This window comes from Pelobates fuscus, chromosome 3 (assembly GCF_036172605.1).
Source record: "Pelobates fuscus isolate aPelFus1 chromosome 3, aPelFus1.pri, whole genome shotgun sequence".
NCBI classification, from domain to species: domain Eukaryota; kingdom Metazoa; phylum Chordata; class Amphibia; order Anura; family Pelobatidae; genus Pelobates; species Pelobates fuscus.
In genome coordinates, this window is record NC_086319.1 from 124351088 (window position 1) to 124370967 (window position 19880).

Here is a 19880-nt window from a genome sequence, read left to right on the forward strand (position 1 = left end):
CTGCTCCCTTTTTCCTCAAAGCTTCTGGAAAGACTTGTCTTTACCCGTCTTGAGTTCCTCAATTCCAACTCTCTCCTTGACCCTCTTCAGTCTGGCTTCGGCCCCCTCCAGTCTACTGAGACTGCTCTTATCAAAGTTTTGTATGTGTATTTTTTTAGTGCATAAGAATATTACAAACAGGCTTGAGGTACCCAACGGCATTCTTCAGGCTTAGCATCATGTATTACAGTTGGGTAGTAGATAAAACTTGAACATTTTTTTAATATTAGAAACTGACAAAAATAACTGTACTAGGCTAGCAAACAATGGTTAAACCAATAAATATAAGACAGAGCTTATGCACTTAAGAGTAAGTTTAGCTATGTATATTGGATCGACAGTCAGACAATTAGTTTAACAGATAGCAGGTATTAAGAGTGCAGGAGCTATCCCCTGTAGTGAGTGAGCGAGTCCCCCTTCAGGCTTGCCTTCATCCTATGCCATTTCTGTAGGGTCTTAGGAACCATGTGAGTAGGTCCAGTGAGGTTTGGACCATGCTGATAGCTAATGCATCATGCACTGGGTACCCCTTAGAGTACCGTCCATGTTGTCGCAGTGTCCCTTCGCTAAGTGGGGAACAGAGGCGGGAGCTTACGTCAGTGGTGTGTTCTTTTGCCCAGCTTCGGGTATCTGCTCGTCTCGGCCGTAAGGCAGGAGTGCTGGCGTGAATCCGGACAGTGGGTGGTCTACTTCCTGGCGCACCTGTCTCCCCTCCGGCGAAGTGCCGGTAAACCAGCCGAGACTCTCTTGTTTTGTGACAGGAGGGTGGATTGTGAGATGCCGCGGACCTGGAGCCATATCCTTTGGAGGGAACAGAGGGCTCGGGGGCCGCTCGTGTGGTGAGTTATCGCCTGACTTCTGTGAGGAAGGTGCTTGCAGTTTTGTTTCATCCAGAAATCCTCAAAGATTTTGTCCAGCGTGGTTGCTTGCAAGGTTTGTGTGCTGGGCTGTGCTGCACACATGGCGTCCACCATCTTGGTTAGTTTGCAGTGTGTTCCGTTTTAGGAGGCTGCAGTGCTGTTGTGCCTGTCCCAGCAGGGATGCCTCCTAGACCGGGATATCCCTCCCTGGTCCAGAGGGGGGGATAACGGGGCTCCAGGAGATTTTAGTTGCTATCTGGGTGGTCACCGATGAGAGAATGGCGCTTCTCCAGGGCACACCAGGTCAAAGATTAATCAGTCTGCTCTCCGGGATTGTGTCTGCGCAGGGTAAGTTGCTGTCGCTTAGTTTGGGCTCAGGTGCCGCTAGATAGGGTTAGATGCCTTAGTGGGTTGTTTTTTCGTTGAGTTTTTGGGGCATAAAACCTCAATTTAGTGCCGAAAAGTCCGGAGCTCATTCAAGACACGTCCTTCCAGCATGGCAGTCAGGCCCCGCCTCTGCTTTTATCAAAGTAACTAACAACCAAATCGCAGCTAAATCCAAAGGCTACTACTCCATATTAATTCTTCTTGAACTCTCTGCTGCCTTTAACATCGTTGCTCATGTTCTCCTTCTTCAAACTCTTCAATCACTCAGTCTCCTCTCGTGACACCGTCCTCTCGTGGTTTTCCTCCTATCTATCCCAGCTCTCATTCGGTGTCTCCTTTTCTAATGATACCTCCTCCCTTCGTCCTGTGTTGGTTGGAGTCCCCCAAGGCTCTGTCCTTGGTCCCCTTCTATTTTCTCTTTACACTGCCTCTCTTGGCAAACTTATCACCTCACTTGGATTCCACTACCACCTTCACTCCGATGACACCCAGATATATTTCTTCTCCCCTGCTGTCCTGCAACGTGTCAGTGTTTGCCTTTCTTCCATCTCTGACTGAATGTCCTCCAGCTTTATGAAACTCAATCTATCTAAGACGGAACTCCTTGTCTTTCCTCCTCCTAATACTGATCCTCTTTTGCTCTCCCTTCAAGTTAGTGGTACCCACATCAGTCCATCCTTGCAAGAATGCTGTCTTGGCGTTATACTTGATTCTGGCCTCACCTTTGAGTCTTTGAGTCTCATGAAAAATTCATGCATGTATTTATTGGGGGCATATAAACTAAGCAGTGACTTTATTTTTTTATTCTTTTTTTATGTGTGTATAAAAAATATAATTCAATAAGTCACCTTTCACTCCTAAGTGTTTCCTTTCACTCCAATAAAAAGTTAAATATAATGTAGCGCTTCAGTCACAATAACTATTTAAAGAAACACTGCCCAAAAGGGAGATAAAAAAACAAAACCATAAAGTCACTGCTTAGTTTATATGCCCCCAATAAATACATGCATGATTTTTTCAGGCATGTATTCATTGGGTGTAAATCTTAGAAAAGCTTGAAAAGGCTGCAGATCTTATGAACTGAAGCCTTAGCAAGCACTCCTCTTTTTCCCTGGAAGAGACTTTCAATCTCTTCACAGGGAAATAACCAATCAGGGCTTCTCATTCAGAAGCCTCTGAATTGATGTCCACGTGTGCTCTGGCTCATTTGAGATCTGTGTGGGAGATCTGAGGTCTGAATAAGACCATGCCTGCTCCTTCTGCTAGCTCAGGGGAGCTAGCGGAAGGAGGCTAATAATCTCCCTGGCTGTTTGGTTGACAGTCAGGGGTGGGTGGGAGGAGGGGTATGGGGTGTTCCCTTTAAATCAGTGAAGATATGTACGAAGGGCTAGAATTGTTCAATGCTTTAAAGGTATAGATTAGTACTTTGAATTGACTCTTTTAGGATTCAGGAAGCCAAATGTAAGGACTGACAGAGGGGTGAGGTGTGAGAGGACCAACTGGAGAGGAAAGTCAGTCTGGTGGCAGCATTCATTACAGACTGCAGTGGGGAAATATGGCTTTTGGGAAGACCAATTAGGAGAGGGGTACAATAATCCATGCAAGAGATTACTAGAGCATGGACAAGGGTAGTATCTTGTGTAAGAAAGGGGCGGAATGCGGGCTATGTTTTTAAGGTGAAATCTACAGGATTTGGTAACAGACTGGACGTGAGACTCAAAGGTGAGGCCAGAATCAAGTATAACGCCAAGACAGCACATGGCAGGAGCTAGTTATGGCAGGTCAGGTTACAATTCTGAGCTACATCCTATCGTATGCATTATATTATGAGTTAAACGAGTATCCTCTCATTAACATGCAAAGATGCCTGTTATGCCTCAACAGCAGTGGTAAGCTTGGTCATATCAATATGGTATGCGGTATGGGAGTCTGCTAAATAATAAGCTTGGGTGTCGGAGCAGGCTTGGCGTGTTAAGAATAATGTCGCCAAGGTTGACAGCATAGGGTGTTAGTTGGTTAAGCAGGGTAGAGTTTCCTAGCTACTGTGTGGGCTTAGTTGAGCTAGCATTGGTATTAGGTAGCTGGAGCGTGAGTTGCCTAATCTGGTGAGGCAGTACCTATTGGTAAGTGCTTCATGAGAGTGAGTGGTGCAAGACTGGTGTGGTACAACAGCAGAGAAATCATAGTATTCTACATAGGCTTAAACAATGTGGGAAAGATAATTATAAAGGTAGAATTAACTCTAAGACAGATTAAGTGAACATATCAAATGAGCAAATCAAGTTAAATGAAAGGGTACGGTTGTTGCTCTTGGCGTTTAGTCCCACACTGTGAGCAGGCTGATAACCGGAACGCGAACAGCTGCAAAGCTTCTTCCGATGCCATGGATGTGCTTCAATAGATAGTCTGTTTGATAACTCGGTCTGGCATCTCTGTTCATCCTCCAGCTGGTCTGCGCCCAGTGCCGGTCCTCATGGTGTGCTCTCCAGCCTGATTTGTGTGTGCGGTTCTGTGGTGAGCGGTCGCTCACTGCAAATTTTACACTGTTTTAAAACTTTATTTTAATTTATTTCAGGCAGCAGGGGGACTACCTGTCAATCCAGGCACTCCCCCTGCTGGCACTGCTATGGACGGCTATTCCGTCCATATGATCGTGAGGTCCTCGCAAGGCTTTGTGGGCCGTCTGATTATCGGATCATTCACACATGGCTAATTGAGGGCAGGGTATTTAAACAAACTCAAAGGATTCCCTTTGGCCACTTTGCTCCTGACGACGGTGTCTTAGCACGCTGAACGCGCTTCGAGCTCTTTTATTTTCATTTTGCACTAGGGTAGCACTACGCACGTTAGAATTTTTGTTTTGAGTGTTCAGGGTTACTGGTTCAGGTAGGCATTAGCTCTGTGCGGTGACGAGGTTTATAGGGACAGTGAAGGATTTTTATGAATGAGGAATTTGTAGTACCTTTATCTTTTGTTATTACAGATATCAGTAACTTACTGTACCCCTACCCTCCCCAGCTCACTTTCCTAATGTGTAGCATGGTCGAGGCCACTAACTCTTCTATTAAATGGCCCCTGCAGCATCCATAAAATGTATGCATGTTCAGGTGGGTGCAGCCCTTTTGGTTTCATGTTTCTTGGTTTCTGGGCTTAAATTTGAAATTCACTTTGGCAAATAACCCTGCTAGTCTCATTTAAATTCGCACTGTCTTTAGCCAATTCTCATTCTAATCTACTGTGTTGTACCTTCACCGAAATTCCAACCAAGTCAAAAGATATACTTAGCCACAGAAGGGACTACTTTATCTTATTATTTTTCTTACATTTGCCAAAAGGTGGATCCACCTTCTGTCAAACCCATCAACCTCGGGATTGTACTCTTGTGCATACTGAAGTGCCAGTAGCTGAACAGGACTGGCAAGGCAAGGGCAGCTGCAATTAAATGTAACTCCCCTTCTCCTTCACCCTGAGGCAACCAAACACCCAGCTGCAAAGTCACCATCTAGCGTCTTTACAAATTGTGCAAAGACCCCAGATGGTAACAGTTGATAACTGCTATAAATAGAACATTCAGTTTATTTACTTGTTGTAATGATTAGAATATACCACAAGATGTCTCTGTGTGACTGATCTCACCGCTTCTACACAGGCTTCCGCAACATTTGACCAATTAATTTATCACATATATTTATATAAAAGCATTTAATTATAAGTTGGACAGTAGCATAATTCCCCTTCGTAGCACTTTTGGTCTGTTGACACAGCGTCAGAATCACTACTTTAAGAAAATGACAATTTATGTGTTAGTGTTATTTATTTTATATTTTGTAAAAGCTCTGTCTTTACCCAGTAAACTTCAAGAATGTAAACAAGAGTTTCTTATCAGAGGAAAGCTGAAAGAAAAAATACAATCATCACTCCAACTAATGTAAGCTTACAACAAGAATAAATGCAAAGGGTATTATATCAAGTCCTTGATAATATAGTTGAAGGTAATATGAATAACTTGCTAGTCTTTGGAAACCATCTATTAGTAGCTGCACACTTGTAAATTATGTTGCTGTAGCACACATCTCGTGTTAACAATATTGCATCTTAAATCAAACCGTAAAAACAATATAATGTGCGTAGTGTACTACAGTAACTTTATTTTATAGCATGCTTCAATTAACACCCTTACATTTATTTGGTGAGCCTTAGTTCTACACCCTTTACAATTACAATTATTTATTTAGTGCCAACATATTTCACAGTACTGCACAATATGTAAACTAAGACCAACAATTCTAAAAAAAACACATTTGCTTAGGAACTTTTGGCACGCCAGAATTATTAGAGTGGGCTGGGAATGGGGCCTAGCAGACCGCAGGTAAGAAGTCGAACTGTTCAAAAAGTGAGCTGTAGTGCTTATAAGTGTCTGGCATAGTGGGGCATATATCATTTTCTTACCCAAAATGATGCTGACCATCTAGTACATTATCTTGAAAAAATAAAACCACTGTACATAATAATAATACAGGCAAGCTTGGGGTGCCCCAACAGCAATCCTCAAGCAGATCATCCAGCAGAACATTTTGGGTAATTAAGAAAACATGCACAATTTTTGTAATGTAAACATGAGTATGTAGATATGTCAGTAGACAAACAACATTAAACATAAAGAGAACAAGCTATGCACACTGACATTAAGATTAGATAAAATTATATGATTTCAATGTCATATATGGTCTATGGATGGGTAAATGGTATGATAAGAGCCACCAGGTGTTTATCAGGAGTGCTGGTATGTTAGTTATTGACAAATTAAAGGCAATGCATCACAGAATTAGTTAAGCATAGTGGACATTAGACTCTATGTGAGAATCAGTAACTAAGACGAATCTGCTGTAATAAAGCAATAAGGCTTAACAAAGAAATATAAATAAAAGTAAGTCAGTGCTTCCAAAAGTATAACAAAAGAATTAAGGCTGTACATAAGGGCCTTGAAGATGAACAGCGTCCAGTCTTCAGCCTATACCACACTTAGGATTTAGTGGAGAACCAGCTCGGCCATCAGACAAGGAGTGCTGCATTGCTCCTTCACAGCTTCCGATCCTCTCTTGTGACTCCCACACGACCAAAGTATCGACATGGCAGTGCGCCAACTTCTCCGCTTACCAAGCATGGGCCTGTGTATAAGCCGATGACTTTAAATTACAAAGCCCTCCATCTCCAAAGATAGGGCTAGAGTCCTGCAGGGTGCCTGTAACAGTCCAACAGTGTTATGGACGGCTGAGGGGCATATCGTCCATCTTGGCTCTTGGCCCAGAAGACAAGCAGGTCGGCGAGGCTCCGCTAAAGGATTCCTCAGCTGGAAATAAGGTACTGACTCTGTCGGGATCCGATCCCAGAAGGCTGCGCAGATTGCGTCAAAAGCTGCATTAAATCTGGATTCCCATAGGGAGGTCATATGCTCTGGTGATATGGCGCCCATTTTAGGCATGCTGTGAGGCCTTGCCGATAATTGCTGTAAGTCTCTGTGCTTTTTGGCGTTTGTAAGCGTTCCCTAGGTGGGACTGTGTAGCGGAGGCCTGATCTTTCACACGTTAACTCCACTATAGATCCCAGTGAGGCTCAGGAACAAGTAGTAAAACACCATGGAGTAAGTAGTAATTTCAGCAAATAAAATAATCCACAAATATCCCCATACAGATCCCAATGACTGGATGACACACAGCATCAGGAGTAGAACTAACTTTTAATTCACACAGTCTCCTTTTAAGACATTATCCCATGCAAGGGAGAGATTTGCAATAATTAGGACAGTATCCAATAAAGTGACAGTTACCTCCCACACATTTCCTCCCCTTAGTGTGACACATAATCCCATTAAATGTGCTGTACTTTTCCCCAAAACCTGGATGTACCCTAAAACAAGCAGATGGCCTAATACTTAGGGTACCCCCTGGTAGCCCTGATCTGGGTGACTAACATATCCAAAATTCCCCAAGATCGGACCAGGGGTTCGGGAGTTAGGTGGAGGGTGATGTTTGACCGACCGCACACGAGGTAGTATCCGAAAAAGGCTCCATGTGTTTTGGCCCTGCGGTCGGTCTCCGTTCGGCAGTTAAATCACATAGTAATCCTTGCCATCCACAGCTACTATTACATTTGCCTTTATTCTCCTGTTCGGTACATTGTTTGTACCAAACGGGGGGCTGCCTAGTCCCTCCGTTCGGTAGTTATGGAGCTCTGGAGGTCTCAGCGGTGTTCGGTTGTTCGAGTGTCCGATTTGAGTTCCAGACACTTGCCGACCAAACACTGCTGAGACTTTTATGCGTAAGATGGCCGCCGCGCGTGGTTCGTATGCCGGACGGCGACCACACAGGCACTTAGAATGTATCAATTAGGCTTGCGTTTAGAAAGTGTGAACGCCTAACGAGGCGCACACTTCTCACTGGGGTGGTCTGATGGTTCGGTAGTTTCATTCGTTTGAAAACTACCGAACCCTCATACGAAAATTATACACACTTTTCCTATAGACATAGATACAATTATACAAATGCATTTTTACACTAATATACAGGACAGGCTTAATACAATCCGCTACAGACTGGGATATCCCCCACTGGCCAAAAGAGGGGGAATGGGGTAACTGTTCTCAGACGTGCTGGTGCAATTAGGCTGGGAGATAGGCCGTTTCTCCCCTCCAGGGATCACCCACACATCGTCTAGGCAGGAAATCAAGCTCAGGTCACATGTGCTTTAATAAAGCTGCAGACTTCCACCAAAGAGTACCTCAGCGAGCAAGAACAGTGTAATATAGGGTTGCATCTGTAAAATCAAGGCTGAAAATGAGGGTTAAGCAGCTACATTTGAGGAGCTCAGTCCAGACACATCTGTTCACCATGCTGGCCAGGCCCTGCCTCTCCATATTAAAGGACCACTCTAGTGCCAGGAAAGCATACTCGTTTTCCTGGCACTAGAGTGCCCTGAGGGTGCCCCCACCCTCAGGGACTCCCTCCCGCCCGGCTCTGGAAAGGGGAAAAGGGGTAAAACTTTTTCCAGCGCAGGGCGGGGAGCTCTCCTCCTCCTCTCCGCCTCCGTTCCTCCCCGTCGGCTGAATGCGCATGCGCGGCAAGAGCTGCGCGCGCATTCAGCCGGTCACATAGGAAAGCATTCATAATGCTTTCCTATGGACGCTTGCGTGCTCTCACTGTGATTTTCACAGTGAGAATCACGCAAGCGCCTCTAGCGGCTGTCAGTGAGACAGCCACTAGAGGAAATAGGGAAAGGCTTAACTAATTGATAAACATAGCAGTTTCTCTGAAACTGCTATGTTTATAAAACAATTAGTTAACCCTAGCTGGACCTGGCACCCAGACCACTTCATTAAGCTGAAGTGGTCTGGGTGCCTAGAGTGGTCCTTTAACATTATTATGTGTATGTCATTGCACAGAGTTGACCTTACAGAGCTGGGAAATTCACAAATACCTTGCTCTCAAACAGGTCTAAGGCCTAGATCACAATGCTTATAAGTGGACTAAACTGTCTATAACTTCTCACTTCTTTCTGCAAATTTTTCTAAAGGGTCTCCCCCATCTCTATGGTTTTGGCTACAACAACATAGTTAAAGGGTTAGTACAACATCTATTGCCACTTGCTTTTTGAAGTGGAGGAAGGAATTTGGCTGTGCAGTTTTTCTGCTTGAACCAGAGATACCTGTACTTGTGTGACAGGGTAATTGCAACCACAGCACACGTGACATTGTTCTGGGCTGCCTAATTTAAATTCTGTGCAGGCATTGCATGCTAAGGGAGTCTTATGCTTTCCATCCCACTCTATCCCCTCTATTAAGTTTAATTCAAAGCTGATTGGCCAGGGCTGTGTTTGACTTGTGCTGGCTCTGTCCCTGATCCGCCTCCTTGACAGTCTCAGCCAATCCTATGGGAAAGCATTGTGATTGGCTCAGAACAACACTTATGATGAAGTCAGCCAAGCAGGCAGATCAGGGGCAGAGCCAGCAGCTGCAGACTTAAACAAAAGTAAGATTTTACTATATTTATGGCGGCAAGGGGGGTGGGGAGGCAGATGGTGGTTTTAACACTATAGGGTCAGAAATATAGTTTCCCCTTCTCCAGCCCCTGTTTTAATACAAGTTACCATTTTGAAACACTAATATTTGTGTTCAGCAAAGTCTCCTGAGTAAAACAGTACCTTCCATGTACAGGTTTTATGGTGTTTTGGAAAGTTAGAGAGTCAAATAGAAGGCATGCATTTCATTTTTTTTCACATTAAAATTTGCCAGATTGGTTATGTTGCCTTTTGAGACCGTATGGTAGCCCAGGAATAAGAATTACCCCCATGATGACATACCATTTGCAAAAGTAGACAACCCAACGTATTGCAAACGGGGTATGTTCAGTCATTTTTAGTAGCCACTTACACTGGCCAAATATTAGTTTTTTGCTTTTTTCACACAAAAACAAATATGAACGCTAACTTTGGCCAGTGTTTGTGACTAAGTGGCTACTACAAAAGACTGGACATACCCCACTTGCAATACCTTGGGTAGTCTACTTTTGCAAATGGTATGCCATCATGGGGGTAAATCTCATTCCTCGGCTACCACATGGTCTCAAAGGTAACATTAGTAATCTGGCAAATTTCAATGTGAAAAAAACTGAAAAATGGAATGTGCTATATTTGACCCTTTAACTTTCCAAAACACTGTAAAGACAGTTAATGAGGGCTACTGTTGTACTCGTGAGACTTTGCTGAATCCAAATATGTGTTTTTCTGCAGTAAAAGCTAACAGTATTATGACATTTACAGCTAAAATGTGAGGCGGAACTACAATTTTTTAAATTTATTTACAATTTCTCTGTTTTTTTTTATTTTATTTATAATAAATTATGTTTTATATATAAATATTTGATATGAAATGAAAGCCCTGTTTCTCCTGAAAAAAATTATATATAATAAGTGTGGGTGCATATAATATGAAAGGGGTGAATTACGGTTGAACAGACATACAGCGCAAATTTCAGTTTTTGTTTACATTTTTTTTTTTAATCAGAGCGTGTACTATTGATTCCGTCCTGAAGGGTTTAAAATGGAATGAGGCAAAAAATGTGACTCCTTGTTGAATCCTTTGCGGTAGTATCATCACTGCAAATTTGTGTTTTCTGTGGGAAAAGCAAGTCTTATGGCTTGACCGGTGTGCAGATATTTGTATATACATATACACACACACACACAACACATTTTAATTATATAGAGAGATTGATTTGTTTTAATTTTCATTGGAGTTTTGAGTTTTCCTTAAATTCTAAAATTCACCTTTATTCCATCTCTAGTAAAGTCTTCTCACTGCAGCTTCAATCCTCCTTGTGACAAATTAGATGCCTCTCATGAAGAAGCAATGTTATAAAATATGAATGTTTCTCATAGAGAAGCACTAAAACTAGTGCTCTATGCATGTATGCTTTAGGGATATTAAAGGAACACTTCAGGCAGCTAAACAAGTTAAGCTAAAATTAAAGCGGCACTGTCATGGCCGAATACCGTTTTTTTTTTTTTTAACCCTCCTCCCGACTCCACTACATCGAATCGTTCCCCTGGTCCCAAATGCCCCCCAAACTTTTGCATCTTTATTTCGTGCCGGGACTTAGTCCTGGGCGCCGCCATCTTTGTGTGGGTAGATGAAGTCCCTGTGTGACATCATCTGCCCACACTAGATAGCGCTGTGAAATCCATGCGCATGCCGGTTAAACACTTGAGTATGCGAACGGGAATTTCATCAGAAAGACGAATAAATTAATAGAAATTTCAAACGAATGAACGAAGACCTCTTTGTTCGTTCGGTTTATTACAAGGAGAGAGCTACCGGCGCGCAGCTCGCTCCTTGTAATATGTAAAAATAGAAGCGGCAGGGTAAAGTGCTCCCCGACACTTCATAAACCCCCCAAGTCCTCCCTCACTCTATGGGGGTCAATATGACCCCCATAATAGCATAAGGGAGATTAAAATATCCGAATGCCTCTACTCACTATGCTGTGAGCAGGGGCATGTCTACTAAAAGTGAGCAGCCACTGGCTGTTCACTGTTGTAAAAATAAATAAAAATCTATTAACTAGCAGGGGGGGGGGGGAGGGGGAATAGTGTCCCCCTGAGCCTCAACCCATGCCCCGCAAGTAGGGGCTATGTAACTAAATAGGGGACATAGGGTCCGCCTTTGCCACCACCCATGAGCGGCGGGTTGGGGCCCTAAATGACAATGGGGGCACCTATTGCCCCCCCACGCATGAGCGGCAGATGGGGGCCCTAAATGAAAAGGGGGGGACCTATTGTCCCATCCCCCCCCCCCGTTCCCTGGCATCTGTGTGAGAGACTGGGGGAAGGAGGGAAGCTGCACATGGAGTAGAGTGGCAAAGAGTCACAGTGATATGAACATCTGAAAGGAAGGGGTCAGAAAAGGAAACAAAGAGGCTCTGAGAAGGTAAGGAAACTGGCTTTGACTGAGTTTGATAGTAAAAGGAAAGAGGTGCTTAATATTAAACAAAGGTATTGAAGAAAAGTGGGGAATGAGAATGAAGTTAAAGGTGGGTCTGTGATCAGAAACACCAATTCATAGGTTTTACATGGGATAACAGAAATTTTTACTTACCGTAAATTCTTTTTTTCTTAATATGGTGGCAGTAACCTCTGGGTTTTGCTCCTCCCTGTGGACAAGACCTTTAACAAGCTATTTTAAAAGGATCCTCCCCCTTTAGGTATAAGTACTGAGCCCGCAAAACCTACCCCAGTACTTGACAAGTAAAGAAACCAGACCAAGCAAACATCCAATGCAAAAAATTCTTTAATAAAGAGGGAGGGTAATAATACTGCCACCATATTAAGAAAAAAAGAATTTACGGTAAGTAAAAATTTCTGTTTTTTCTGGCATATGGTGGCAGTAACCTCTGGGATATAGCAAGAATCCCTCTGGGCGGGACCTATGCCACGACGGCTTGTAACACCTTACGCCCAAAAGCAGCTTCAGAGGCAGAGAATATGTCTAGCCGGTAGTGCCTGATAAAGGTGTTGAAGGACGACCAGCATGCCGCCTTGCAAATGACTTCTGGAGATGCAAGAGCTCTTTCTGCCCATGAGGTAGCCATGGCTCGAGTAGAATGGGCCTTGATTGTAGCAGGAGACTGAAGACCTGAGGAAGAATATGCCAAATCGATAGCCTGAATAAGCCAACGAGATATGGTCCCACGGGAAGCTACCTTGCCCTTTAGGTGACCCTGAAAATTAACAAACAGGTGATCCGAAACTCTGAACTCCTTTGTTCTGTTTAAATATATACATAACGCTCTTCTGACGTCCAACTTTTGCCATCTGTGCTCTTGAAGGGATGAGGGCGCACTAAAAAAGGAAGGTAAAATAATAGGTTGATTAACATTTTTTGAAGATAAAGAACCACTTTGTCCTCATGAAAAATGGTGAATTCATCTGAGGAGGATAGGGCGTGAAGTTCTCCCACTCTTTTGGCTGACGTGATGGCTACCAAAAACAATACCTTAAGAGATAAAATTTTTAAAGGAACTTCCTCCAAAGGTTCAAACGGGTTAGTACTAAGGGCCTGAAGGACTAGGGACAAGTCCCACGTCGGAAACACCGATCGTTTAGGAGGTCTCTTGAGGCTGATGGACCTAAAAAATCTTCTGACGAAAACATTGGCTGCCAAATCCTTAATAAGAAAAAAATTCAAAGCTGAGATTTGAACCTTGAGAGTTGAGACTCCCAAGCCTGCGTCAAAGCCGTCTTGCAAAAACTGAAGAATGTTATCTATTGACGGTTGTAATATCGAGACCCGGTGATCCCTACCCCAGTGAAGAAACTTGGACCAAATTCTGAAGTATATCCTAGAAGTTGATCTTCTAGTGGCGTGGAGTAAGACTGTTATTCTCTCATCTTGCAAGCCCTTGTTACGAAGGATCAGCCTTGCAGTAGCCAAGCCGTCAACCTGAACATTTCCAGTACTTTCAAGGGTAGGTTCCTGTTCACAATGAGATGAACTGAAATGGGAAGCTCCCAACAGTTGATAGTCATCTTCTTTAGGGCCGCAAACCAGACTCTGTTTGGCCAATAAGGGATTATCGCCAATATCCTCGCCTTGTCCGTTCGTATCTTGAGGAGGACCTTTGGGATCAGGGGCAGAGGTGGGAAGATGTAAGCCAGCTGAAAATCCCACCTTATCGATAGAGCGTCTATCCAATTGGGTTGATCCTTTCTGAATAGGGAGGCGAAGTGGAAAACCTTCTTGTTTGATTCTCTTGCCATCAAATCTACTTCTGGGACTCCGAATTTCCCAGTCAAGATTCTGAATACGTCTGGGTTTAGAGACCATTCCTTTTGGTCCCACTTCCCTCTGCTCAAATCGTCGGCTATTACATTGTCGCTGCCTCTTATGTAAACCGCTGCGATGTCTTCTAGATTTCTCTGCGCCCATTCCATAACTTCTGTACAAAGACTGTAAAGCCTTCTTGCTCTGGTTCCTCCCTGTCGATTGATATAAGAGACTACCGTGCGATTGTCTGACTGTATCTTGACCGCTCTTTGAAGTAGCCAAGGTCTGAGGTGATGAAGAGCATACAGAACCGCCAATAATTCTTTGAAATTTGTAGATTCCTTTGCTTCCCTGGAAGACCATTTTCCTTGGAACATGGTGGAGCCTAAGTGGGCTCCCCAACCTGAGTTTGAAGCGTCTGTGGTGACTATTAGCCAGACCTTTGGTAGAAAGGATAAACCTTTTAAAAGGCACTCTGAGGTTTTCCACCAATCTAGTTGCGTCTTCACCTGAGGGGACAGCAGGAATATTTCGTCCAGATCTTCCTCCTTCTTTGACCAGGAAGTCAGGATGTTCCACTGTAAGGGTCTGACCTTTGACTGCCGGGAAGGTGGCCGTAAGAAGACCTAACACACTCATGGCCTCTCTGAAGGAACAAGTTTTCATCCTTTGGAGGTTGGAAATCGTTTTTCGGATCTTTTTCCTCTTTCGTTTGGGAAGGAATATTGACATGGAGTCTGAATTGATCTCGAAGCCGAGAAACTCTATAACTCTTGTTGGAACGCAAACTGATTTCTTTAGATTCAAGATCCAGCCATGGTCCTGAAGAAACCTTATAGTGACCTGCAGATCCTTGTGTAGTTGATCCTCGGTATGTGCCACTAGAAGCCAGTCGTCTAAATATGGGATAATTGAAATACCCCTTTCCCTCAAATGAGCAGTTAGAGGAGACAGGATCTTTGTAAAGATTCTTGGAGCGGACGACAGACCGAAAGGCAGGGCCCTGAACTGGAAATGAAGGATGTGACTTCTTCTTCTAATTGCAAATCTTAAATATTTCCTTGAAGCGGTGGCTATCGGAACATGAAGATACGCATCCTTTAAGTCTATCTTTACCATAACGTCGCCTTTTTGTAATAGAGGAAAAATTGATGCGATTGATTCCATACGGAATCTGTGATAGGGGATAAACTGATTTATCTTCTTCAAATCCAGAATGGGCCGAAATGAGTTGTCCGGTTTTGGAACCAGAAATAGTCTCGAATAGACTCCCTGAAATTCCTGTTTTTTTGGAACTCTTTCTATAACCCTTTTGTGTAGAAGCAGCCTGGACTGATAATTTAGAGCTCGAGATTTTTTTGCAGACTGGTAAGTCGATAGTAGAAACCTTGATCTTGGTTTTTCCAGAAAAATAATCTTGTGTCCCTTTCGGATAATCTTTAGAACCCAGGGATCCTCTGTGGTCTGTTCCCACACCGGAAAAAAATATTGGAGCCGTCCTCCCACACCTCTGGCGTCAAAAACGTCTCCCCTTGTCTCTGAAGGATCTTTTGACCTCATTACTTTCAAATTTCCGGCTTTTATCCTTTCTTTGAAAAAAATGTGGTCTCTCTTGAAAGGATCTCCTACCCTTAGATTGGTAATTTCTGTACCCCGGTCTCCAGGAGAATTTTCTATCTTGCGGAAGTGCCTTCTTGGTTTCAGACATCTGTCTTATGATTTCCTCTAAGGGAGCGCCGAATAATTTAGATTTTTCCAGAGGAAGTTCACAAAGGACTGCCTTAGACGCTGTATCTGCCGACCAAGACCTCAACCATAGGGCACGTCTTGCCACAGAAGACAAACCCATGATCCTGGAGGCCAATTTCAGCACCTCAGCCGACATATCCAAAAGGAATTCATTCGCCAAATGCATGTTCTGAAACATGTGACTTAGATCATCGACATGACCAGACGATAAATTTTCATGTACTAAATTTAGCCACACTTCATTTGCTCTGGCTACTGCTGCTCCTGCCAGCAAGGCTTTGCATTGGAAACCGGCTGTCTGATAAGCCCGCCTACACGAGGTTTCGGCTCTTTTATCCATAGGATTCTTTAATGCTGCAGTTTCTCCTATAGGGATAGTGGTTCTCTTGGCAATCTGTGCCACCTGAACATCAACTTTTGGGAGATCTTTCCACATAACGTCGCTAGCCAGCCTGAAGACATCCTTGAAGTGTCTGGAAATAAAGGCACGTTTTTCCGGGTTTTTCCATTCCCTAAATATAAATTCAACTAGGCTCTGTTGCACAGAAAAGCCTTTCTTTGGATTTTCTGATCCCTGAGGTAGGATTGTCAGATTTACTTCTTTAATAAATTTACGGATTGCCTCAGAGGGAAACCCCACTGGTTCACTCGACGAGGAACCGGAATCCACTGATTCGAAAGAAGAAGAACATTCTCCCGAAGATGATTCAGATGAAGAAATTCTTTCTTTTATTAATCTTTTGTTGAATGGGGGCTTCTACCCTTTTAGATTCTTTAATCGTGTCCAAGGTCTGGGACAAATTCTCCTGGAACCAGGATAGGAAAGATTGCATATCCTTTTGCTTATCTCTTTCCAAAGAGTTTGCAGTACACTGACTGCTAATTTTCTTCCTAGACCCGTCTGGGAGAGGAGTTGCACATTCGCTGCAAACAATATGTTTGGACTTCACCGTAACCTTTCTAGGCGTGGGGGTTAGCTTTTCCTTATCCATATCTCAGGTGGACTAGACATATCTGTAAAATATAAATGGAGGCTCTTAGAATATAGACTCTTCTTCAGAAAGTATTTCAAAGTAAAGATTTCTCTATCAATCTTACCTCAAAATACCTCTGAGCCGTGTGGGGGGGCAGGTGACACGGCGTACCACTTCTGACCTGCATCCATGCTGTCAGTGGGTACCAGCACAGCTTTTAAATTCAAATTTCGCGGTTTTTTTTTTTTGTGTGTATATCTTTAAGCTTCCGTTTGCGCATGCGTTTTTGCGCACCCGGAAGCTTAGGTGGAACGCAAACACCACCAGAGCATGCGTTCCACCGCTGTGCGCTTGCTCAGAGCGAGCTCCGCCTCCCGGAAGCATTTTGCCGGAAACCTTCTCGGCATAAATTCAACAGCCTCTGTTCATTCCGTAACAACGGAGCATGGGCCACTCAGCTTACCACCCGGGCAGCTCTCGGACCGGATCCCCCAGACAACATCCCGTGTGCCTCACCAGACGACGAAAGTCCTGTCCATCCCTATCGGGACAAGAAAGAAGACTGGGGTAGGTTTTGAGGGCTCAGTACTTATACCTAAAGGGGGAGGATCCTTTTAAAATAGCTTGTTAAAGGTCTTGTCCACAGGGAGGAGCAAAACCCAGAGGTTACTGCCACCATATGCCAGAAAAAAATTATTTATAATGCCCAGTGTTTGAAATAAGAGCCATTAGTACAGATTTAAAGACCATGATACTAAATACATATAAAAAAACTTTCCCACAATACCATTAAACTATACCTCACGGGGGTGCAGCATCACAGCCTCACAAATTTCCTTAACAAGACTCCCTTCTTGTCATCATACCCCATCAAAAAAAAATCTTAAAGGGTATTTCTAAGGTTTCTGTTCCACTTATCACCACCAGACTACCAATAGATGGGCCTATCTTTAAATTACTCAGCAATCTACTTGATGAATCCCCATTCGATCCCAACATGAACCTGGTGATCAAGTCTGCTATCTATTTAGCTTTTTACGGGTTCCTAAGACCTAGGGAATTTACCGTTGTTTGTCAAGGAGATATCAAACACAGACTCAAAACCTCACAACTCACTAAAGAAGAGGATTACTAATCATTCACTACATCCCACTATCATCCCCCTCTTTCCAACAGATAATGCTTGGTGTCCGGTTAAGGCACTAGACCACCTACGGTCAACTCATAACACGCACTTACCAGACTCTCCGCTCTTACAAGCACAAGGGCACCCACTTACCACAGCTAAATTCATGACGCATGTTAGAATCTTATTGGCAAAACTGGTTTACAACCCGGCTTCGTTCTCTGGGCACTCCTTCTGCATAGGAGCCGCTTCATCAGCCTCTAGTACAAACACCCCCGTCCACATCATCAAGAGACAGGGTTGATGGAAAATCCTCCATATACCATACATACATACCACGACCCGAAATAGAGCTTTGCCAAGCCTTCAGGAACTTAGTTATGTAATAAATGCAATACAGCGTGTTTCTTCAAACTTCTCTTTTGCCCTCTTTTATTTACAGGCCCACTCGGACGTTGGTTTCAGCACACCACAACCAACTTCCATCTCAGACACTATCCATTACTTATTAAATTCCGAGCACAAGTAGAAAGGCCATTAGGCCTGAATTTGTGGGAAGAGTAAGTCCCCTACTTAAACTCCCAGCCCCTACTCACCTCTGACGTTCAAGTTCGAGTGTTCCCACCCACCTGCACCCTTAAAAACAATACAATTCTCCTTGGTGGGCCCTCTTTTATTTACAGGCCCACTCCAACGTTGGTTTCGGCACACCACAACCAACTTTCATCTCAGACACTATCCATTACATATTAAATTCCGAGCACAAATTGATTTTATGCTTTTGTTTTATTTGTTGTTATTTGTTTCAACCCATGATCTCAGCACAGAGTGTAGAGTGTGTGAAATGGAAGTGGAAGTCTATCATGTCATTGTGGGTGCAGGCAGAAGTGCATTGCACTCCAGTATGTGTGAATGTTTAGGCGTATTATATATTAGACTGCATAAATGCTGGGGTATATTTGTTTAGTTTGTGTGCATGAATGCAGGGGTATATGTGTGTGTGATATGTCTGTGTGCATGAATGCAGGGATATTTTTGTACAGTTTGTATGCATGAACATTTGTGTGATGTGTCTGTATGCATGAATGCAGGCATATATTTGTCTGTATGCATGAATGCAGGCGTATATTTGTGAAATTTGTCTTTATGCATAAATGCAGGGGTATATTTGTATAGTTTCTGTGAATGAATGCAGGGGTATGTTTGGGCAGTTTGTATGAATGATGCAGGGGTATATTTGTGTGGTGTGTATGCATGCAGGGGTATATTTGTGTGGTGTGTATGCATGCAGGGGTATATTTGTGTGGTGTGTATGCATGCAGTGGTGTATGGTTAAGAGTATGCTGCCTGTCTGTAAAGAACCTATAACTGTGGTGCAAAATACTACATTACATGACTACCACATTATACACAAACTAAACCATTATCAGTAATATAAAGTATATTTTTTTCTGTTAGAAATTAAATAAATGTGCCCCACCAATAATGAGGCTCTGTCTCTACCTCTGACTGGCAACACTGATACACATGGAGCATACACACACGACTGCACATAAAGATGGCTGCAAACAGACATATACATACGTGTGTAAAAATGTTATCATATTTACAGTATCATGTTTTTTTTTTGACGTTTTTTTGGGGGTGGGTTGGTTTAACCCCTTAAGGACCAAACTTCTGGAATAAAAGGGAATCATGACATGTCACACATGTCATGTGTCCTTAAGGGGTTAAATAAGTACAGAGGGCGGCACTTGCGAATTCTGTACAAAGTACAGATTAAGCAACAGTGCACAAATATTTGTTTTACGTTTTTTTAAGGCTACTTAAAATCACCTATCTTAGCAAACAAATATGGGGATTCAGTTCCACCATATGGCCATATTGTGTTAAACCCACCAATAGGTCACAGCACCCCAATATCGATGGGACCAAAACGAATTCCAAAATGGGAGCTAAACATGCTAACAGCAATACTTACTACTTAAACTGCGTCCAGAGACTCTCAACGTACGCTTTCCTGTGACTACTTAAAATCACCTAACTTAGCAAATAAATATGGTGATTCAGTTACACTATATGGTGCAAGCCACCCATCCATTATAGAGGTGGTAAAAATTGAGGAGAGTCTCTGGAAGTTGTTTAAGCAGTAAGTATTGCAGTTATCTTGTTAATTTCCCATGTTAAAATGAGTGTAGGACCCACTGATATTGGGATACCGTTGCCTTGTAAAATTTTAAACTTACATTTCTTAGATTTTCTGTGTGCGCTGTTCCTTAATCTGTATTTTGCATTTATGCTGGACTTTATGGCAGTACCACTTCTTAGAAATGCATGTTCTGGGTGTGCAGGTCAAAGTGCAGTGTATATAACATTTTTACTAGGTCCATAGGCTCCATAGCTTCCTTGCAGCAGGAGAGTTAAATTAT